We start from the raw sequence: 8,560 nt of genomic DNA, 5'->3' as shown, positions 1-8,560 counted from the left end.
CAAAAGAAAACTCAACATTCCCTATTCCTAAAAGTAATTGTGAGGTAGCTAATTACTAATTCTCTAAAGATCCTGAATGCTAAACAAGAGGTTCTTACCTTTTCTCCAAGCTTTATCTACCTACATAGCAATATTCATTTGATCTGAGGTTTTCCACATTACTATAGGTTAGCCTGAAAATAGGCTCCAAAAGCTTATTTCAAGTTGAGCAGCCATGCCACAGAAAAAACAAGGCCCATGGACCGAACCATTCATTTTATATACTGAAACAACATCATTCTCCATTAAGAAAGTAATTTCAAAACGGAGAGAATAATAAAAAAATGTACCATGAAATAGGTATCGATATCATTAGCATATAGTCGCACAATGATGTAATGGTTAATTATGCCACTTAAACTCATACCATTCAATCAGACTCAATGCCAGCAACTGTGCACCCAGATAACAAAAGCTAGCCATATTAATCCAACACTTACAATTACTTAAATAGCCTCAGCCATTCAATCCACAGTATTTAATCTCCTTTTGGTCCCAGTACGGAATTAAGCTCGTAAAAGGACTCTAAATTAGTAAAGCCCTCAACAAATTGACACATGATTTGTGTTGAAGTTACCGCAGCATGGTTGGAAACACAGTGAGATTCCAGAATTTTATTCAAAATTGATAATGAAAACCATCAGTTGGAGATTCCAATCCAGAGGTTCCTATTAGAGGATTTTTGTTAAGTCTACTTCAGCTTGATTCTATCACATCAGTTTTCTTTTTTTTTTTTTTTTTTTTTTTGGTTCTTTGAAATTTTAGGCCTTGAGCCCTTGAGCGGTTAAATTAGAAACACTCAGCTTCCATATGACGCAGTTTATTACGGAATCTGTTCCGGAACCACCGGAATGACAGTGGTGAAAAGACAGGTCGTCAAGTTGACCTTTATTTCTATCGATTATCTCTATCTATTTATTAACAAGTTGATCTGTGTTTTTTTACCCTGAGGTGGTCGGTCAGTTTCCCTTTTCCAAAGATGAGATTGGCAGAGTTTCAGGATTGAAGGAGAAAGAGAAGATCCAAGACTCCGATGCAGGGCAACCCCTTCTAATGGATTCAAATAAGCCTTAAAAGTTTGGAAGTTTGTCCGATTGAATAAACCAGGGTATCAAATATTGGTGATTTGGATCGATTCTAATTGCCTAAGAGAAAGAGATATCAAACTTCCATTAACTCAGTAAGGTTTGGTTGAAACCATTATAAGGGGTTGCCCTCTTCCTTGGACAATTAAGGAACTGCAATGATCAACAGGCTGATGCCATGCAGGTGGAAGAAGGGTGGTGCGCTACACTCAGACGGCGTGGCCGAGGCAAACGGTCTCTGCCCATTGATCGGACGGTGAATACGGGAATCGACAATTACAAGATAAGTAGATCTAAAATATATTTTACATCCATTAGTTTAAGGGTGGGTAGTCGCATGTGCGTTATGTGGGGAGTTTGTTCTTGCGTTTTTTTTTTTTATCAACCGCAGATCTAACATTAAATTGATCAAAACCATCTATTGCATTTCACGCAGTCACCGGCTGATACGGTTATCAAAAGCAGAAAAAAAAAATGTAGAGAGGCGATTAGGGCTTTGGCTGCAACTCATTTTGTTTGGGCACCGGTGCTCGATGAAGATGCAGAGGGGAGGCAGGGAGGGAATGTAAAAGCTGAGACGAGAGAGAGAAATAGTGCAGGGTTGAGCGTGAACGTAGGGGGAATGGGATAGGTGGTAGATCAATTCAAGGAAATAAATTGAAGGAGAAATATTTCTTGATTTTTTATTTTTATTTTTGAAAAAAATCCATAAAATTTTCTCTATTGCCATTACTGCTCCAGCAATAACACCAGGGGTTTCATATCCAATGTATTTCTAATTATAACGAATCAAAGGCTGCTCACCTGATCAGTCATCATGCATTTCATTCAAACGTTATCAACAATTCCATATTCGCGCATTTAGGTTTTTCATTTTCAGTCTACGTCATGGGACATTGAGGGTTACCAACATATAGGATGAACAGGCCAACGAGTAGTTTTCTTTAGCTTCTGTTCTCTAATTTCATCAATTTTAGAGGTTTCTAATACTGACCCAGGGACTGGGTGAGAACTTGTGAGGATTGGAGATGGTTTTTGTGAGTTTTTTACTGTTTCAGTTTTGTTAGGAGACGATAAGTGATACACATTCCAGATCAAGAAAATGTGGGTTTCTGTTTGTTTCCTCCCTCTGACTTTCTTTGAAGGAGATTAGAGATGGATTTCTCTGTTTTTTCGGTTTTGGTGATGGATTTACCATTGGACTTGCAATTGATTTTTGGTATAGAAGGGTGGGAGTGAGATATAGAGAAGTGGGGCCAGGAGGGGATGTAGAGGCAAGGGGAGGAGAGAGAGAAAGCAAGGAGAGGAATGCAGAGGCCGGGAGGAGGAGAGAGAGTGCAGAAGCGATGGAGGGGGAAGGAAGGGTGCAACGGGGATGCAAAGGCGAGGAGGGGGAGAGAAATCATTGTCTTAGTCTGTTTCAGGTAAAGTAAGACTAAAGCAATTTAACAAAATATACGGTTATAAATATAGGAACGCTCTCCCAACTTATTTTCAAGGACGTACATTTAAGCCTTAGTTTAAATTTTGAAAAGATTTACCTAATTCCCCAAAATTAGTTATTGCTGGTGTAACCCAAGATAAAAACAGACCGAACTTCCTAAAATACCCCAGCATACCTTATCTTCTCATACCTAAAAAATTACTGCATCTTCTTAGAAACTGATTTGGGTAAAATAGTAAATTCATATTCTAAAATAGTGAGAAACCCTCAACTCCTCTAGTGACTCTACTTATTTACACAACCACATATTTAGAAAAGGGAATGCCTTTGACGAATGTCAACCCATCTAAAAGTATGGTAGGTTATTCAGTCTATGCCTGTCCCTCTCATATTGAAGTTATTTACTTGGAGAAATTAACTTTACATCCCATATCTAATTGTATATCAAATAGTGCGTTCTTATTTGAAATGCAAAAGAAAAGCTTCAACATTCCCTATTCCTAAAGTAATTGTAAGAAAACTAATTAGTAATTCCCCTCCAAAACCGCAAATTAAAAAAGAGTGGGAGGAATTCCCTTGGGTCGATGTATTAAGGAGTTCACCCTCCAAAACCTTGTGTCACAATTTGGTTTTTCTGTTCAGCCCATTGACACTAGAATGGTTACTGTCCCCACCAAGTATAGCTTAAACAATGAAAAGCTCAGATGATTAGAAACTTATTAGAGACAAGTCCATCTCATAAATTAATTGGACTTTATATACCTAGTGGGAGGAAAAGATGGTTTCAACATTTCATGATAATTAATACAAACCAGGAACCCAACTCAAAGAAATCCCTCCGGCCATATGACGGCTTCCGGAAGACCAGGATGGTTTAAACTTTGGGATATTAATCAAGGGTGTGGAATTAATGTTTGCACTAGATAAATATGTTGACACTAGTACATCTATCGAAGATAGATAATTGTTTTATGATTACATTTGTCCTTACAGAAATGAAGGATTAGGACTAGTAGAGCCATCCAATGGTTAGAGTTCAAGGAAGCATGGTTCGAGAACTCGATTTCGGACCCCAACTTGATCAGCCAAAAAATTGAGTTGGACCGCGACTAGTTGGTGAACTTTTTGTTTTTTGAATTCATTTGATAGTTTAAGTGGATTTTTTACCTAGTTTGATCATGAAACTTGGTATGCAGTCTATTTTGGGCCATTTAAACTCAATGACACTATCAGATTTTTCAAAATCAAAATCCAAATAGAAGTTTGACTTTGAACCCCAGGTTGGTAGGCTACGATGTACTAATAGGCCTTATTCTACATATAATTTAATAATAGAAAACAATCAAAGCATCTAATTAATGTAAAACAACTTAGATAAGCATTAGAAATGTAAAAATGTAAAATAAATCAATCTTAACCTAGACTTCTATCAACTCCTCTTTCGTTCTCACTTGAATCATTTCTCACTTATACATCAAATACTAATACATAATTTCAACTTTCCAATTCTATCATTTAAATTCTACCATGCAAACAAGTGCCATGATGGATCAAAACTTCGAGACCTTGGTTGACTCTATCGAAGCAAGTTAGCCTCTGTCAGTGACACCTAGGTTTCCAATATCATACTATTGCTGAAGAATCACACGTACTTTTCCACACAATACATAAAAGTGGAGTCATCAACAAACTGAAGGTACCCTATCTTAGGGTATGGAAGAAGCGGTTGCGATAAGAATATGAGATCGATCCACTACTACTACCACCAGGCTGTCGAACTACCATCAGCATGTACGGTTGGGTTGGGACTGTGAATATGTTGTCAACAAAACCTGACCTAGGCTGTCAAACTTTGATGTTTACTGAAGTATCTCCACGCAATTCGATGATTTTTTCGTCGAAAAATGGGTTCAAAACCAAGTTTTTGGTGTTTTCTAGAGCTTCTCTGCTGAAACTAGCAAGATGACCGAGAGCAGTCGACTCTCGATCGAGTTTAAGTCATTTTTATACATGGGTTTGGTTCAGTCTTGGTCGAACTGAGATCTCAGACGAGACAATGTAGTTTTTTCTAATTTCGTTTTGATTTTTGAAAAAAATCGAGATATTACCAAGATCTCGACAAATTTTTGTTCCATGCAAGGAAGTTTGGGTAGTTATTGCTTTAGCCTTCATAAATGCTTATAAATAGTGGTGGAGAGTAGTTTTTTGGAGAATTTGAATAGACAATTTTTTTCCTTGGCATTTGCTTCCGATTCATTCTTCCTTCTTCCCCTCAAGCTTGCAGATGTCAACACAAAGCCAATTTTTTGAGTTTAATTTCTACTCTAATGATACTAGACCCTTGATCTTACCAAAATATGCATGTCAGACATGGCACAACATGCATGTGACCCAACTTTTTTTTTTGGAAGAGGTGTACCAATTACTGGCGCATGCACTCAACATAACTATTCGACTCGTATTATTACAGGATTTTTAGTACAACCACACCTTATGTTATTAACATCATCTAGTAAGTTGATAACTACATTATTTTGTTGCCAAGTGATGCATTTTTTTTTATATCAACGAGTACATCTAGATTGCCAACCTACTTCCTTACTTAAAACTTGTATATGTTTAATGTATTTCCGAAAAAAAAAAAAAAGGTATATGTTTAATGTGAATATGGTGAAGCAAGGGGTATGGCTGCGTGCATTTGCCCCTCCCAGACCTTGTAGTAGCAGGAGCCTCGTGCACTGGGATGCTTCCTGTTTTTTTAGTTTGTCTGTGCCCATGAATCATCTATTTGGCTGAGCCATATTAGCCAACTTCTACATCCCAAGACTTACTGTTAACAACATTTAACTCCTAGGAAATACGTTAAAGAACAAATCCATCAACATGAAACTGAATATTTTAAACAGTAAACACTCTTTTTTTTTTTTTTTTGCTAAAGATCAGCAAAGTGTGTATTAAAATATAGGAATAATTACAAGATCAGAAGTCCCCAAAAGGGAAAATCCATAGAAAAACCAAAACAAATCCTCTTCGGCAAGTAACCTTAGAGGAGCAAAAGAGATTAGAGCTATTACTCTAGAACCCCACCTTCGGCATGGCCATCAACAGGGTTCTAGAGAAATAGACTAATCCAAACACGAACAGATAGAATTCAGCCCTGAGAAAAGTGAAACCGACTTCTTTCCTGCAGGTCCCATTCAAACTCCTAATAGACGAAAGTTGGAGAATCTACCCAACAATGAGACACCTAAATTGTTGCAATCCTTTTAGCCAATAGATCTGCCACTGTATTTGCATCTCTATAGTTGTGGGTTATTTTCCATATTATAGCTTGAAGATAATTCACCACATCAAACCATTTTTGCTTAAACTCCCACGGGATCTTGCCATTCTTTATTGATGTAATACCACTTTAGCATTTCCCTCAACCCAAAGAAGGTTGATATTTTTATCCCTAGCCATTTGGACTCCAAAGAAGAAAGCTGAGAACTCAGTGAAGAAATTTGTCGAAATCCCCAAATAAATAGAGAAACTGCTTGTTGGAATGCCTTGAGAATTCCGAAAAATAGCTGCAGCACTTGAATGACTTGGATTTCCCATAGAATATCCATCTATGTTGAGTTTGCTCCATCCAATATCCGGCTTCCTCCATATTATTTCAATAATATGGTGGGACTTAGATTTCTGGAAGATGGCACCGATTTTTCGAGCAATTACTGGGTCTTAAAAGGATCGGATTTTGTAATGCATGAAGGTTGAAGCATCTTTGAGGTCCAATTTAACGAAGCGAATAATAGTACTAGAAAGATTACCTTGGCCTTCAAAACGTCGCTTATTCCGCTCCTTCCATATGTGATAAGCCACCAAAATGAACCCTGCCTGCCATACACTTGAAAGAGAGATAGCCTTTGATTTTTCTTTCCACCAGACTAATAAATCCATAATCGAAGATTTATTCGGCCACACCATCTGGAACAAGGAAAGGAAGTCCCTACATATCTTCAAAGAGAATGAGCACTTAAGAAAAATATGACGTTGATTATCAATAGCGTGCAGGCATAAATAACAACGAGAAACTATCGGAACAGCTCTATGAGAAATGATCTCTTCAGTTGGCAATTTACCATGCATCAAACGCCAACCAAGATTGTCGTGGTTGTAAAAATTTTTCCCAAACCATGGAGTGCCATGAGATTTTGTTAGCCGATGATCTAATGCCTTCCCAAGCTGACTTCATAGTGAAATTTCCCATCTTAGATAGCGTCCAGACCGTCATATCATCCACACTTATCGATGGAAGTTCGATATTTGATGTGTTTGTAAATATCTGTTGCAAGAAGGGAGAAGAAACTGCGGGAAAAAGCCATTGAGATTGCACAATAAATCTTATAAGGCATGTGTTGAATGATTTAAAGACTAAAGTAGGGAGACCTAAACGGACTGCACTAGATCCTTCGCCTAACCAGTTATCATGCCAAAAATCAATCTTGAAATCATCGCCTATGATCCAAGATTCATGCGCAGAAGCAAAAGCCCACATTTTCTTGATTCCTAACCAAATAGTTGATGAGGAATTGATGTGATTTTTTATGTGTAAACAGTAAACACTCAGTAATACTCAAGTGAAAATTGTATTCAAATTGTCTAGTTTCACCGTTATGAATGAACACCGAATAATGAAGGAGATTACATTTACAGGAAAAATGGTAGAGGGTAGTAAAGATATATGACTAGGACCTGTCTTAGTTCAGGAGCTTTCTGTTTGTCATGATCCATAACGTATCTGTAAATAAGCAGTAAAGAAAGGATGAGATATGAGCTTTGTGACAAGCCAAAATTAAACTACAAATGAAAACTAACTCGATCGCATTGAAGAGGCAGTTGTTGTCTGAGGGAATGACCCTCCTGACAAGAATATCCTCCATGCTATACTCAAACACAAACCTGGAAGTTCACAATAGCAACACCAAAAATGCTAACATCGAAATCTTAATTTGCAAAATAGCCAATTGAATGCTTCAATTGAGTTCTAAAACCAAAATCGGAACTTTTTGAACATTTTGAGCTCAAATCTCCATAAACGATGAGCAGGGAAGCGAGGCACCGACTAAGGAGAAGGCAATGTATAGCAAAGTCTAATCAGTGCATGGAAAACAAGCTTATCAACAAACTAAGGGCACCAACCTCCCCCAAGCCCCCATTTGAAGTGGAACTAATCAAACGAAAGGGGGAATTTTTTTAAAACAGATCAAAATACTAAAATCAGATGCTGAAATTCCCATTGGAACAGGAAACAACCCACCTACTTAAACACTGTAAGAACCGAATGCAAATACTGGTAGGGGAAACAAATGGGAAAAGAATTACATGAGAAACAAATTGCAACTTCAATCCACACAAAAATCCAATCCTAATGGAAACAAAAACAAAAGATAAACTTGATAATGACGCCAACTTTCTTACAGAAGAACTGAAATTGAACTGAAATAGGAAACTTTACTTAACCGAAAAGTCATCAAAAACCGTATTAGAAACCAACACAAAGAAAAAAATTAAACCTGAATATAAATCTTAGAAGTCGTAAGAGAAGAACATAATAATACCTTTTGAATGTTTGCGAGGTGAGTATGTCTCTGCAGATTGTAGGAATTCAGAAAATTTGAGATTGAGAGACGAGTCAGACAACTACTAGAAGACAATTCAAAATTTATGCAATCGTAGTATGTATGCGATGAGTATGAAAAGTTTCCAAACATTTCTCCAAAATGATTTCAAAATTGCTTAGAATGAGTGTGGTTCAACTTGATTTTGGTGTTCGGTTTGGGTGGTCTTGCTATGGCACCAAGTTATAATATTGGGTGTTCATGAAACTTCATACTACTGTTTGGGTTTACATATCATCTCCAATCAATTTTTACGACTTCTAATAATATAACTTCTCTTGGTATTTATAAATCATTTGTTCATTTTTCTCTTCTTTTTGCATGTGTTT

The 8,560-nt window shown here is 37.1% G+C and overlaps 1 long non-coding RNA gene across 1 annotated transcript; it reads right to left on the bottom strand.

Moving 5' to 3' along the window:
• Positions 1-7,176: 7,176 nt before the first annotated feature.
• Positions 7,177-8,194, bottom strand: LOC122644055. The gene is made up of 3 exons (XR_006330223.1): positions 8,127-8,194; positions 7,429-7,512; positions 7,177-7,351 (listed from the first exon to the last, which is right to left on the bottom strand). It is a non-coding gene; the product is annotated as an uncharacterized LOC122644055 (long non-coding RNA).
• Positions 8,195-8,560: the final 366 nt, after the last annotated feature.

This window comes from Telopea speciosissima, chromosome 10 (genome assembly GCF_018873765.1).
Source record: "Telopea speciosissima isolate NSW1024214 ecotype Mountain lineage chromosome 10, Tspe_v1, whole genome shotgun sequence".
Classification (NCBI taxonomy): Eukaryota; Viridiplantae; Streptophyta; class Magnoliopsida; order Proteales; family Proteaceae; genus Telopea; species Telopea speciosissima.
Note: the sequence above shows the minus strand (reverse complement) of the source record. Positions and strands in the feature narration are given on the sequence as shown.